The sequence below is a fragment of the Crinia signifera genome, chromosome 2 (assembly GCF_055691185.1).
Source record: "Crinia signifera chromosome 2, ASM5569118v1, whole genome shotgun sequence".
NCBI classification, from domain to species: Eukaryota; Metazoa; Chordata; class Amphibia; order Anura; family Myobatrachidae; genus Crinia; species Crinia signifera.
The window spans coordinates 215,978,641-215,995,076 of NC_139218.1; positions in this window are offsets into that span (position 1 = coordinate 215,978,641).

Sequence of the window (16,436 nt, forward strand, 5' to 3'; positions counted from 1 at the left end):
GATAGTTGTTATCCACCACCACAACTCATGGCAAGTTAGATATCTAATTAAGTGGTCATAGGGGTTAATAATATATTGTCCTCTAAGTGATTAAATAATAACTAGAACATGCTTAAAGGTCCTGCACCACCTATTATATACATGGTGTTACTAAGATGGGAGTTCTAATGAAGATAGGATGTTGCCCATGGCAACTAATCAGAGTCAACTTATGTATTTAGCACCTTCTAGAAGATAATAGATATAATCAAATAAGTTGCTATGTGCAACATCCCAACTTCATAGAACTCCCATCCTAGTAAATTTACCCCAGTGATTTCACAAAAATTCTAGCGAAGGAGATGTGTCAGCAGCAGGACTAATTATAATAACTAGATGGAAGTTCACCATTTATTTCTGGCAATTAAATAAGAACAAACAAATTTCTTTTGAATCATGAATTAAGCTAGCAGGCCCTTTGTGTAAATAAAATGATCATTCATACTAATTGTTCCAATGGTACATTGTGCAATCACACATAACAATAATTCTAAATGGTATTTGTGCAGTATTATTGCCTGTGGGGCTTCACTGAGGAGCCTGAGCGATTATCAAATGACCGTGCATGCACATGGTCTGCAGTTCACATGCGCCAGCCATCCATGTGATCACAGCTAAGCCAACGCTGGCCTTTCACAAGTTTAATGACATACACTGGCCATTAATAGCCAGCGCACCGCTGTTTTCTGGGAGTGCCCCAGCCATCAGACAGGCTTTGCCCGGCCTTCGCAGCGCAGAGTCTAATCTTACTTGGCAATGCAAACATGGGGGAAAATCATTCCATGGCAAGTCACTGCGAATGGTTTCCCCCTGTGCGCATGGCTGTGAACAGATTTGCAGCCTTGCACAGGGGCGGGGGGAGACCATGGTGGTGCAGCTTTTACCTGATCCCTGGGCTGCGAAGAATTGCAGCCCAGCAATCAGGTCTGAATCATATCCATAATCCTGTATGTAACACCATTTTTATATACTACAGTCCAAACCAAATCATGACCGCTGTTAATATCTATTTTATATTTGTACGTTATATTCGGAAAAATAGATCATATTAACGTATTTTTTCATGTTTTGCTTAGATGCATTCATATTACTTTAAATTAAATCAACAAATAAAATCTATCTCTATCTTGCTGCTGCATCTGCCATGTACAGAGACACCTAATATGTGCACTTTATTGGATTTTTGGACTGCTCTACACTAAATGCATTGTGCGACGGATGATCTGGGTCTTACTAGTCCCAGATCACTCTCCTTCAGGAAACTCCATTGATCATGTCACAAATATATCATGCTTGTCACCGAAGGCAATTTGTGACGTATGTGGATACACAGTGGTGTGTTGTAATACTCTGCTGCCTGAGGCAGCAACTGAGATGGAGTGTTTCTCTTCCTTTATACAGACTACCACATATATTTCCAGACAAATCGTCAGGGCTATAGTATTAATATAACTTGAATAATTATTAGACGTACAAGATAAAAGCGACTAATATTTTCTATAGCTGTAAGGACAAACGTTTTATTCATCTTATTATTTGTTGCTGCCTTCCTTGAACTGCTGCCTGAGACAGCCATATACCTTGTATATGGCATTATTTTATGTGTACAGACACACAACCTGCACCACAGCAAACTCACACAGACCAATTTCTGTATGCCCACTAAAAGCTAATTTCTTGATCATGAAATACGAGTACTTTTATCCCTTTTCTCTCAGCACACTGTAGACAAGCGTTTAATGGATTCTAGAGGGGAATTTATTATGTAATCCAAACTCTGTGTTCCTGATTTCCCTGTGTAAGAAAAATTATATTTAAATCTACTTAAGACAGTGGTGCTCATCTAAGCAGATCAAAATGTTTTACAGCAAAACCAGATTTAATGTCCATACACACTGGGCGTTTTTGCACAGTGTGTATGGACAGCAATGACCGCGTTCATCGCTAGGGGGTGGGGGGAGAGCCGCTCAGAGCATACACTGAGTTGAGCCGCTTTCCTGGCGATATTGCGGGAGTGCGCATCACCACTCATTGCTGGGCCAGACACACTGGTGGGTTTCAGCTCAAAATCGCCCAGTGTGTATGGGTCTTTCACTGGCTGTTCCTCTTGATTCGTGCAAGGGCTATGAGATACCCACCAAGGCAATAGGGGCATTATTTGGCAATTTTAAAATCTTGCTTGGTGTGCCACGAGTTGAAAGTTTGGGAACCACTGGTATAGTAGGTGCAGGGTATGGGGTTCACAGGGGGACCCTGGTTTAAAAAAAAAAAAAAACAGCACAGCCCATAGATAAAATCCCAGTGTGTTATTCATCTACTGGTTGGCACCGAGATTCATGTGGTGACCAGAAAGATGTTACAGGAAATAGAAAAAGGTAGAATGGGAACCCACTGCAAGGGGGGGAGGGGAGTAATGGATGAATTCCGAGCACTGGTTTCTCCGGACGTTAATGCACCTCTGTAGCACACAGAATCACACCATACCTGCCTCCATGTTTTGTTATTCTGACCTACAGATTATTTATTTCATAACTAATCTTCAAAATAAACCATATCAATTTAGAAAGGTCTATTTCACGTAATTTCACGTACAGATACCAGAATGTTACAAAGTCATTTTCTAATTTTGCTACCTGGTAAAGAAAAAGAAAACATCAATTTTTTATATGTGTTGAGAAATACATGAAATATATACAGTAGGTTTTTTTTTTTTCTACCACCTCAGTTTCTCTCCTTATGAAAGGCTCCCATTCCCAAGTGTGTAATATGTAACAATTGCTATAAGCGGTGTGAAAGTGTTCGGCTGAGATGACAGTTGTTTATCAGATTCAAACATTTTCAATAACACATTCATTGCCCAGGAGATGCATGCATGGGTGTTTTATTACATGAACTACCCGCCTGATCTGTTTGCATCAGATAATTAAAGGGAATTATTTATTAACCTTTCTAGGCAGCAAACTGTAGAAAACTGTGGATGAAAAACTACTGTATCCCACATTTAAACTAAAAGTGATATTTATTTCCCGGAAATGTTCAGTTGCAGGCAGAATTTTTATCTGGTTTCATTTTTAGGTGAAAATCAGATTTAATAAGGTTATGAAGCCCAAAGACAGGGGATTAAAGAAAATGCACCTATACTCGCAAAGATGCTCCCATGGGTATAGTTAGATTCATATTTTATGATGCATTCCTAAAATACAGATCAGCTGCATTTACCCATTACATAATGGATGACTGAAACACTATTGCCCATCATCTCTTATCTATAATATATGCCAGTTTTTAATATGGATCAATGATCACTATTGCAAGTTAAATTTAGGATGTCTGCGTACAAACCCCCGACACATTTACAACTACACCAAAGCCATCCATTACCCCATATCTAGTTTTGCCTTCAATGGGAGTCATTGAAACCTGATCGCACTCCTGCAAATTCGCACAGCGGACAATTGTCGTTAGACTGCGAATGTGTACGACTCGTAGTACGCAAGCATGGAGCCATCCTGTGATCAAGTTTTGCTACTTTTTCTATTCACACACCGTTCGCAAGGTGATAAACAGGAAGTAGGTGTCTGGCGGTGGAAACCGACTGTTTATTGGGAGTGCTAAGAAAAACTCAGGTGTGTTGTTGAAATTGCTGGGAGTGTTCAGGGAAATGATAGTCATGCCTGAGCCTTTTATGGGAGGGTGTGCGACAGTCAGCTCCAGGCCAGATATGTATTTTTCCATAGAAAAAGACACTTGTGCCCAGTGTAAAAAATGATTTGATGATCATATGCCTGTTATGATGGCATACCTCCCAACATGACCCTCTCCAGGAGGGACACTATCCCTGCTGGATATTCCATGGTCAATTTGATATTATTAGAAAGTGGAAGGTTTTACCTCAAAGCAGAATACCACGAAAAATCAGAGCGGGATCAATGACTGCTAAGACACATGGGGATCGATGGGGAAGCAGTAATAAGTGAGGAGAAGTGAGCCAGAGGAAAAGGGAGGCAGTGGAGAAGTTGCCCATGGCAACCAATTAACACTGAAGTAAAACTGAACTATAATTTGCATAATATAGAATTATACAGAGCAGTTGTTTGGTTGCCACGGGCAACTTATCCACTTTGTCACTTCTCCATGCTTATTACTGCTTCATACATCTATCCCATGATGCCTAAAAGTCACCAAAGCTCTGCTGATTCCATAGTTAAAGAGTTCCAAAATCCCATTTGAATTAATAATGTAGGCACAAAACCAATGCTGTGGGAGGGTATGGGCATGGGATTCCACGTCCGAGCAGCTGCATGCAAGCCTCACATTGCTAAGCATTAGATGGAGTGGTGTAAAGCACACTGACACTGGACTGTGGAGCAGTGGAAATATGTTCTGTGAAGTAACAAATCACGCTTCTCTGTTTGGAAGCCAAATGGGCAAGTTTGGTTTTGGTGGATGCTGGGAGAAAGTTACCTGCCTGGCTGCATTATGCCAACTGTGAAGTTTGGTTGAGGAAGGATGGGGCTGTTTTTCAGAGTTTGGGCTAGGCCCCTTATCTCCAGTGAAAGGCAATCTTAATGCTTCAGCATAACAAGGCATTCTGAACAATGCTGTGTTTCTGGCTTTGTAGCAGTAGCTTCCAAAAAAGGTTGTGCCCCAGTTCACAAATCAAGCACTATAAAGACATGGTTTGGTGAGTTTAGTGTGGAAGACCCTGACCCACTCGCCCATAGCCCTGACCTCATCCCCATCAAGCGTTTTTGGACCTAGAATGGAGATTACGAGCCAGGCCTTCTCATCCAGCATCAGAGCCTGCCATCTTAAATGCTCTACAGAATGAATGGCCACAAATTCCCATGGAAACACTCAAACATCTTGTGGAAAGCCTTCCAAGAAGAGTGGAAGCTGCTAAAGAGACATCAACTCCATATTAAAGTATATGTATTTGAATACAATGTTAGTACAGTTGCTGTTGGTGTAATGGTCAGGTGTCAAAATACTTTTGTCCCTATAGTGTATTAAAGATGATCAGAGGTTTTAAAACATAATGCAAATTGAGTGTCACAGCAAAATACACTGTTTAGCAGAGTGGCTATTGCTTTACTGTAACAATGTCTAACACTGCATCTGTAACTCTGCAGATAAGAATAAAGCTGGCACAAGATCTGCTAATTCGCAAAAATACAAAAGTGACTTTGAACCTTACATAAGTGAGTGATGGCAAAGAAGGAAGGCAGCTTGGGTGGGTAATCCATCAACTGACAAGAAGGATTAGACTCATATTGAAATAGCACCCAGATCCATGCAATTGTAATTCCCATTTCAACCCCTGCTGTTGAAAATAAGACCTTATATCAAAGTAGTGACTGACTCAAACAGAATTAACTCACCTGTCTTCAGCTACCTGACTTCATGGAGACTCTCCGTAGAGCTACATGTAATCTATATGGTAGATAGCTCTAGCTCCAGCCATCTACCAATCAGAAAGTGGCTACATTTCTCCACTGTAATTGGTGGATAACCAGGACCCTGTGACCTGGGAGAGAGGGAGGCTCAGGCAGACAGAAGGTGTGACCTTGCCACCTAGCAGCCCTAATGTGATTGCTTAATGTTACCCTGTTCTGATGGATACTGAGCCCATTAAAAATACATCTGCAGCTATTAAAGAATTTATGCGCACGTGCTGGCAAATGCTAAAAAGCAAAAGTGACAGCTTACTCAATCGCTTTATTTTGGTGAGTCAAACTATATTTAGGATTTTACATAAACTGCCAGCTGCCATCAATGCACAGACAGTAATTACAGGAGAGGGATCAGAAGGAAACAAAAATGTGTAAATGTAGCCCAACCGCAACAATAATGGGGCAAAGTTTGTTACATAACCCCCTTCTCAAAAATGGGGCAACTCTCTGAAAGCAGCCAATTTCTGGGGACCACCCTAATATTGTCCTTAATGAATAGATCCCTATATTGTTGTTGTTTACAGTAAGGTATTGTTCTATAGTGTATTTGAAAGAAGGATGTACAGTAGTGTATATGAGGAACATCTGTTACAAGTATCTTGTTTCTATCCGGCCTTTGTTGACCAATCATTGATCAAGTCAGTGCTGAGGAGGAGAAATAAAGGCTGCTTGACTTGGGGCAAGCATACCAAACCCATGAAATGATTTCAGGACATCACATTTGCTAAATGAGTCTAATTTAAATTTCATTAACTGTCTAGGACTTTGTCTTAGATGCTTTATCCATGACAGTGATCATTTTTCACTAGTAGTACCACATTTCTTTTTCTCGGTGTTGGATAAAATAATCAGTATCTGCTCAGATCTCCGTGCTGGATTGGTTAATGTTCCTTATAATTAAGTGATCATATAACATTATTGTATTCTGATCCTGTTCACCAGTCTGTTCATATTAGAGATTAGGCAATGTAGTAATAAATTGAAATGAAATATAATAGAAACATTTGGTGGAGAGTCATTCTTAGAAGGCATTCCACTGTCATCTCTATTGCTAGAATCCCAACCATACACAGTAATGACTCCTATGCAGTAGAGCAGTATGTCTCTTTGAGCTGATATAGACTCCTATATTACTAATTCCAGTCCCTTCCAGTAACATTTATATTACACAGGGCCAAATGTATTAAGCTTTAACATGTGATAAAGTGGAGGATGATAAATAGTGATAAAGTACCAGCTAATTAGCTACTAACTGACATGTTAAAGTCTGGGTTTGAAAAAATGACAGGAGCTGATTGGCTAGTACTTTATACCTCTTTATCACCCCCCACATTATCACTTGGTAACACTTATTACATTTAACCCATTGGGGCAGACCAATCAGCACTGAACTAACATCTATCATTTGCACACTATAAAACTAGACAAAGCAGCTGGGTACTTGTGTATTATCACGGCGCCCATCGCATCGTATACCATAAGGCATGCGATGGTATGCGATGCGATATCGCGCGATGTTTAAAAATTGTATGGCATTGTATATGGCATACAATGCCATACAATGCGATGGGATGCGATTAAAAATTGTATAAGCACCCTAATGGGTGCTAACAATGTTAAATGCACCCCCACGCCACCCCCCACTATAAACGTGAACCCGAAGCGTGGCGAGTATACCGGTGAAGTTATGCGCAACCGCTCACCACGCTTCGGGCTCGGTTTCTCGCTGCGCTCGCCACACTTTATAAGATCAACTCCACGCTGACGTGGATAGTGGGGGTATGAAAAGGTCATAGGACGCATACTGCTGCGCTCGCCACGCTTCGGGTTCACGTTTATAGTGGGGGGGTGGCGTGGGGGTGCATTTAACATTGTAAGCACCCATTAGGGTGCTTATACAATTTTTAATCAAATAGGGGGCTAAAATCGCATCGCAGTGCATTGGGTGTATGGCATGCAATGCAATAAAAACATTGCGCGATCAATATCGGGGGCGCCGTGATAATACACAAGTACCAGCAGCTGAATGGTTGTCATGGGCAACTTCTTCACTGGCTCACTTCTACTTCCTTATCACAGCTTCATACATCTGCCCCAATGTGAGGTAGCCACAGTTTGGAATCACAGGCCTATGTGTTGGGTGGTGGATAATTGGGTCAACAGTGTCTAGGTTGAAAGTCAAAAGGTCAACCATGAATGGTTGACAGGCACAAGGTCGACGTGTAACTGATCAACATATATCAGGTCCCCATAGACAAACGGTCAGCACAAAGCATAGGTCGCCATGGAAGAGGTCGACACATGAAAACGTTCACGTGAGTTTTACATTTCTTTGTGTGAATTAGTGTGTCATGTAAACTCGCATGGCTCACTCTCCACCTGCTTAAGGCAAGATGCCTCGCTGCGCTCAGGGCACATTATCATTCCCAATTATAGTCCACATGGATTGTAAAGCATGAAAAAAACGAAATCGCAAAAAAATGCGTTGATAATTGCCATGTTGACCTATTTCTTGCATTGACCTTTCGTCCATGTTGACCTTGTGCCTATTGGCCATTCATGGTTGACCCATTGGCTGCCGACCTATCATCAGGATAACCTTTTGTGTGAATTGGTGTTTTGCTTACAGCTCCTGGCACTCAAATATGGAAACGCTGAGTCTCGCAGGACACCCAATGCAAAGGTGAACTCTAAAAGCATATTGGGCCCAATTCAGACATGAACGCACAGCACATTTTGTTAGCAAATGGACAAAACCATGCTGCACTGCAGGTGAGGCAGATGTAACATGTGCAGAGAGAGTTAGATTAGGGTGGGGTGTAATCAACTAACATCTACATTGCAATGTAAAAGTAAAGCCGCCAGGTTTTGCTTTCCCTACTTAGCAATGCAGTTAAACAACAAGCCATATTACAGGAAGAAAGTTTGCAAATAAACAGAAATTAAAGCTAACTCTGTGCAGAGAAAAGAAATCAATTTGTCTGTGACCTGGTGTCAGGCTGGTAGAGGCATTAATGCAGACCAGGGTGGGGGAGGAGCAGCCGCTGAGAGATGGTGAGCAAGCAATTTATGATACAAAAGGTGGTACAGCAGGGACAGGGATAAAACCATCTTCTATTTACAGAACAGGAGGTCAGCAGAGAGAACCTGCAATCTGCTAGATGTTACTAACTGTTCTCTTGTATCCACTGTCTCTTACTGCTTCATCTTCACTGTTTGCAGCTTCTTTTCTTGGCCCTCACATTACTTCCTTTATGTGAGCATCAGGGGTCCCCAGAGCAGCGTGCCCTCTCCTGCTCCCTTCTCCGCACAGCAACCAAAGCTTCACAAATCTGACCTGAGGCGTGGAGATCAGGGATGTGCCTCCTAACCTATTCACTGCCAATCAACCACATCTATGCTATTGTGAAATTTCTGCACATCAAGGTCTTCGTCCTCTGTCCTTGGCCATATACTTCAACTTAAAAGATGGTAATATGATGAAATGCAGAGATGAGTCAAAAAGTAACTTAAATGTTACTGTACACTTACACAAACATTGCTATACAGTGTGCATAGTGGGTAATATGATAGACAAATATCATTAGTTCCGCTCTCTACGTTGGCTGTAACTGTCTTATCCGTTTGCCTAAAAGTCAGCACATCCTCGCTGCCATGACAACGGCTATAACATTATCACTAAGCTGAGCTGTGTGCACCAGGAAAGGGTTAAGCATTTCACTTAGCAAACTGACATGAAATAAGATACATTGGGGCTAGCGTAATTCCCTCCACATATAATATCGCCAGAGTGCAGGGACTCTTAGAAGGATAAACCTTACATGTCATCTGGATATTTGCAGGAATCAGGACTTCACTAGTGCGTAGCCAGACTGGGGATGGAACGGACTCTATCCAGACAGACCTTTATGTATTATTCATAAGCTATGAGTATACTAAGCAGATAAAATACCCTCTGAGCACAGACAAAAATAAGCAATGTCAATTCTGTAAAACTCCTTTCCATACATAGAAAGAACAGCATACTGTATACACAAACATCAGATAGTAACATATACAGAATATTTATACACAGTCGCAGTGCTCACATTTAACAAGACAAGATCCAAGCTATTCGGCTATTGATTATTTTTTAATGTACAGTAGTTAAATGTACTAAAAAGTATAAATTATGAATAGTAAAGTGCACCACAACTAAGAGCCCTGTTATTAATAACTGTGGCAGTGATGCAATTAAATCTGCGTACACATTAGACGATGTGCAAACGACGCCGATGATGTTAATAATTTTCCTTTGAACTCCCAGGAACACGTGATAGTACGTACACACTGGAAGATGTGAACTAACTTAAAATACTGTTCCGTCAAAATTGGGCATTATCACCTAATGTGTACCCAGCTTAAGGGCCTTATTCTGGTTGGAGCGGCCGGGCCGTACGCGTACGTCCCGGTGTTTTACATGATCTGCGCATGTGCAGATACGCTAATGCGCCGGCGCGAACACTCCACAACGCTTACGGCCGGGTCTCAACGTGCGAAAAAACCTGTACGCGAGTGTACGGGTAATGGGGGCGGCATAGGGGCGTGTTGATGGGAGCGGCCGAAATAATGAGGGAAAATGGGCGTAAATATGGGCGTACACGGGGGTGTGCACAAAAAATGAGCGGTGCTACTACCGCACGATCGACTAAGGCACCGTTCATTTCGGACACAAAACAGGCGTCCGCCAACCGCCATCTCAAACCACCCCTACAGATACTGCATGCCAGCGTGCGGCTGAGTTGGCTAATTAACGCTGATTACTACTCAAACACATACACCTGAATGTAATAAGCAATGCTGCAGTCTATTAAGTCCAAACCATGATTTCACTGCCTGCAAGCCACACACACAGCACGCAAACACATTGGAAGCTTATGTTTCTATACTTCTCCACATTTAAAGGTTTGTTTAATTTAAGGTAAGAATCTTTTTATACGCTAAGGTAGGTATTTGCTAAACAGTTAGACACATTCACTACGTGCTTTCATAGACTTTACGCAGTAGCACACTCAATCTACACAAGTCGACATGTGTCAACGTGTTCACTCTAATACTAACATAGGTTTTGTATTTAGGATACAATAACATAAACCACATCTAACACCTACAAAGGATGTTTCAGCAATGTTTGAAGCCCATGACCACTATTTTCCACACAATCTTTGTATAGTACCCAAAATAATGACCTGTACCACTATCTCATCTGCTATGATTTGGATTTGACTACACTCTGGATGTAAGATGCCACCAATCACATTATTGCACTCTCATCTCTCTAACAAAGGACTGCTACATCTGCTTATGACACTGTAAAATCATATATATTTAAAAAGTTATGCATGTTTGTTCACAAGCTAATTTATCATGTTTGGCCCATTCACACATCTTTTTTTAGGGAGGACACATATGCATTCCTACACAAATGTACCTTTTCACCCTTGTTTGTCTGCCTCACCCACTCCATGAGGAAAGCATTGTTCTGGACCTGCTTTTACCTACTACTGTAGGAGCTACCTCACCTGCACACAAGCTTTCTCACCTATTAAGTTGCTCTGCACATGTGCTGACACAAACTAATTAGCAGGGAAAAGTTGGATAGGAACATGGGAATGGCCATGGAGAGGGTTACACATGGGAAACTTCTACCACACTTCAACAAATGTTCAAAAATACCCTGGTCAGTAAGTACACATAAATCTAGTATTTGTTTCACACAAGAAATGACACATACCACAATTTAGATTTCATTTGTAAAATAAATTTATTTGCTGTTCAGCATCACAGCTTGACACTTTAATGTGAGAAATCAAATAAACAAATAAAATAGACACACAAATAATAAAACAGCCAGAACAAGAGGTTGCATATCTCCAAACATGTGTTACCCTGCAAATGCAATGGTGAAAGAAATGGGGACACCAGAATACGTACTGCAACAACCAGGGTGAATACTAAGCAAGATACACACCACCAAAAAAAAATATCCTGCATTTGTAGAGGTCAAAATACGAACTTTCATGCCCATGGCACGCAAATGGATCGATGGCCAACTCATGAAGCGGATGTCCAGTGCAATTTAAACCTTTGGGCTCCAACCACAGAGGAAGTGAACCAGGTCTCATTTGGGCCCTTTTTTGCCCCTTTTAGATGGGGCCTTGGGGACAGGGGCCTTTGGCTCAGCTGGCTTTCGGCGTCTTCCCCTAGTCGACACAGGAGGGTCAGCCGAGGTGGAAGGTTGGGGAGCAGCTTGGGGTGGGGCAGCAGATGGGGGATTGTCCCTTAGGGACCTGGCGGTGGACAGCTGCTCCGCAAGAAGTTCATTCTGGCGGCTGAGGTGTTGGCCAATGCTTACTATGCCAGCCGCCAGAGTTTCATTAATGCGGTTCAAGGCCTCAACCTGCAGCTTGTTTGTGGCCTTCCACTCCGCCAGAAAATCCGCCACCTGCTGCTGACGGATCGCAGCATCCACCCCTTGCTGCTCGATCCTCTCCAGCGTCACCAACAGGCTCTCATCCCATGTCTCCTGTGGCTGGGGCTGGGGGCGACGTCTTGGTGGAGGCTGGACCACTTGCTCCACCTGTGGCTCTGCAGAGGAAGATGCTGCCGGTACATCCTGGTTTTCTGCTTCTGCTAGGATAAGAATTGAAAACAATGTCACCATCACATACGCAATAAAAAATATCTTTCTAAATACAATGCATTACTGTGACTTACCATCAAAAGCAGCATCAAAGACCTCCGCCGGGAGCTCACTGTCCATATTGGAGATCCCCCTGATCTCCCCCACATCAATCACGTCCAAGGAGTCCTGCTCCAGGGGGGTATACTCCAAATGGTCAGGCATAGGACCGCTCCCGGTGGACATGCTGTGGTTGTACCGGCCAGTCATCTTCCTCTTCAGTGTACTTTTGAAGTCAGTCCACCTACAAGTTTAAAAATACAAATATCACCATGAGATATGTGCACCACTGCCATCCCCAGCAAAGACAAGCCCGGCGCTATCTGTACGTGTAGGGTTACCACCTAGTCCCTTCAATTCCGGACACATGTTAATTACACAGGTTCTGTGGCAGTTTAAAATTAGGTGAAGTGGAGTCTTGAAGTCAGCCAGCCACAGAACCTGTGTAATTAATATGTGTCCGGAATTAAAGGGACTATGTGGTACCCCTAGCTACGTGACATTTCCTAGTGTGGGTGCTCTTATGTTTTTTTGCCATATGTGTCCCACACACACATTCATGTCTAAATTAGGAGGCATTTCAGTGTCTCATCTCATTCATTAGGCCACTAAATGCACATACATACATCACTATGCAGAAATGACATCATCCATGGCCAAATTAGGCACCTCCACCTGGTGTGAAACTACACATTCCACCATAGCTTGACAATGTGGTTATTATGGAGTAATTTAACTATGGAATGGCATACTGGGATGTGTAGTTTCTCACCAGCTACATGTGCACAGTTTGCTCATTTTGTTTCAGTAGCATCATATGGAACATGTTACAACAACTCTTTCAAAAACACACTTTCTCTTGTCCCATCACATACTTAACATGAGCAGAACTGTGCCCATAACCTCACATCACACCAATGGTGCATGTTTCATATATCAATGTGGGTTATTAGACATGGTTGTGTTCACATGTGACATTGAAGTGTAGCACTATCTACAAACACACCTTTCTATTAGTCTCAAAACATACATGTAACATATGTACACACATATGACATCAGGGGGACAAAGACCAGGGCAATTTTTCAGCAGTCTCCAGCAGGAACTGAGGCCCTTATTCTAGTTCACTCTTTCTGGCCAAATATTTCTTTGATGGACAAAACCATGTGCACTGCAGGTGAGGCAGGTGTAAAACCCCACCCAAATCTGATTATCTCTGCACAAGTAACACCTGCCTCACCTGCAGTGCACATGGTTTTGTCCATCTAAGAAATATTTGGCCAGAAAGAGTGAACTACAAAAAGGGCCTCAGTTCCTGCTGGAGACTGCTGAAAAATAGCCCTGACAAACACACTAACCTTTTCTTCACCGCGTCCCAATTTCTGACCACTGGTGACACCTGGTTCACTTCCTCTGTGATCTTGTCCCAAAGCTTTCTCCTTGCACTGGCACCCGGCTTCCTGGTTGCCAATTCAATCCATTCGCGTGCCCTGGGCACTAGAATTCGCATTTCGGCCTCTACAAATGCAGGGTTTCTCTTTCTGGTGGTGGTATCCTGCTCAGTCCTCACCCTAGATGTTGCAGCTTGTTTTCTGGTGGCCCCAGTTCTCTCACCATGCACCTGCTGGGTCACACCTGTTTGGAGAGATGCAACCTCTTGTTCTGGCTGGTTGCTTGGCCCTTGTGGAGCTGGTGGAGGTTCAACAGGGCCTGTTACTGAGGGGCCCGCTTGATCTTGCAGGCGACTCCTCTCTTGGGCCCTCCTTCTCCGCTCCTGTTCCCTCTTGTTCAGTGCATCAAGCAGGGATTGTGCTGTAGCTCTCTGCAGAGCGTCCTCAGCTGCGGAATCGTCTGAGTCAGACATGTTTGCAGCAATTGTGGGCTGCATCTGACTGAATATTTATATGTTAATCTCCCGCCATGAACAAGGGGGCGTATATTTTTTCCCGCAATGTAGATGCAAATTGACGCCGATATTTCCCGCCGATAATTCCCGCTTAAATTACGCAGGTCTCAACGCACCTGATCAATCACCTGTATATGCACATACACAGGTTGTGGAGCATTGTGGGCTACATCGTGAAATGTGTGCACCTGTCATTCCAATGATGAGTGTTGTCAGCTGGTATCTGTTGGAGTTCGTGTATGCCTTGTGAGTCACATTTCAAAACATCACGTTACAATGCTTTCCTTACATATGTAATGTGTATGAAATTGTCATACAGCAACATGTCGCATTGTGGCCCTTTAAGCAGCGTAGTTATGACTAGAGGGTTGCGTGTATTATTTTCCGCACACTGTAAATACAGTACTCCTCTCCATGGATATCGGTGTATCGTGCCCCCTTTAAGCAGCGTAGTTATACGTAGAGGGTTGCGTGTATTATTTTCCGCACACTGTAAATACAGTACTCCTCTCCATGGATATCGGTGTATCGTGCCCCCTTTAAGCAGCGTAGTTATAAGTAGAGGGTTGCGTGTATTATTTTCCGCACACTGTAAATACAGTACTTCTCTCTTCATTGAATGCATGCTGTTGGTTGTGGTGTGTGTATATCGGAACGGTCCGCGTAAGTTTCTATTCGCATCCAGTTTGTTAATGTAAGAGGGATTAATAAAGTTAATACCAAACAAACAATTTGTTCGACCAATCAGCAAGCACCAAAAGTGATATATGTACCTGCAATTAATAACTGCGCCATTGCCACTATGACTTCTAATCGAGCTAGGCCCTTTTCCACCCCTGAGCTGTTGGCCCTGGTCGACGTTATGGACCGTCACCTGGGGCCCAGGGGCCCATATGTTAGTAATGCGGACAAGCGGCGGGCGTATACTGCTGCCCGCCGCCTGATCTTCTCGACGACCGGCGTCCGCAGAAGCCTGGGGCAGGTTGAGCGGCGCTGGTCAGACCTGCGCAGGCGGCAGCCAGTGTTTCTCAGCAGCCTTCGCCGCCATATTGCCCGATGTAAGTTTTGATTACTAGTATGTCAGCGTTTTTTAGCAATGTTTTGTGTACTTTTTATAAATATGTTCCTGAGTATGGGGGTGTATATGGGGGTGTATGGGGGTGTATATGGGGGGTATATGGGGTGTATATGGGGGTGTATATGGGTGTATATGGGGGGTATATGGGGTGTATATGGGGGTGTATATGGGGGGTATATGGGGTGTATATGGGGGTATATGGGGGTGTATATGGGTGTATATGGGGGGTATATGGGTGTATATGGGGGGTATAGGGGGTGTATATGGGGGTATATGGGGGTGTATATGGGTGTATATGGGGTGTATATGGGGTATATGGGGGTGTATATGGGTGTATATGGGGGGTATATGGGGTGTATATGGGGTGTATATGGGTGTATATGGGGGGTATATGGGGTGTATATGGGGGTATATGGGGGTGTATATGGGTGTATATGGGGGGTATATGGGGTGTATATGGGGTGTATATGGGGGGTATATGGGTGTATATGGGGGGTATAGGGGGTGTATATGGGGGTATATGGGGGTGTATATGGGTGTATATGGGGGGGATATGGGGTGTATATGGGGGGTATATGGGGTGTATATGGGGTGTATATGGGGTGTATATGGGGGGTATATGGGTGTATATGGGGGGTATAGGGGGTGTATAGGGGGGGGGTTTAAGTAGTTGCTCAGTTTTTGGGTGTAGGATATCAATTAGTTTGCATGATAAATGTCTGAAATATCACAGCAATGATAATTTTGAAGGTTATGAGCATGACTAATGTGAATTTTTCTTTCCCCCTTTTTTATGAAACCCAATCTTCGATTTCTATGCCATCAACATGAACATTTCAGCACGGGCAAGGGCACGCATGGAAGCCCGGGAGCAGGCAGCCCGGGACCAGGCAGCCCTGGAGGAGGAAGAGGAGGAGGAGGAAGAAGAGGAGGAGGAAGAGGAGGAGGAGGAAGAAGAGGAGGAGGAAGAGGAGAAGGAGGAAGAGGAGGAGGAAGAGGAAGAGGAGGAAGCCGAGACAATGGCTCAAGCTTGGTCCCACACAATTTCCCCCCCTTCCCCCACCCCCACCCCTACCCCCACCCCTACCCCTACCCCCACCCCTACCCCCACCCACACCCCTACCCCCACCCCCTCCCCACCCCATTTCCAACCCCCCTACACCTCTCCACCACCCACCCCCAAACCTCTCCAATCCCCACTCACACCCACTACCTCTATCCAAATTCCCATCCCATCCC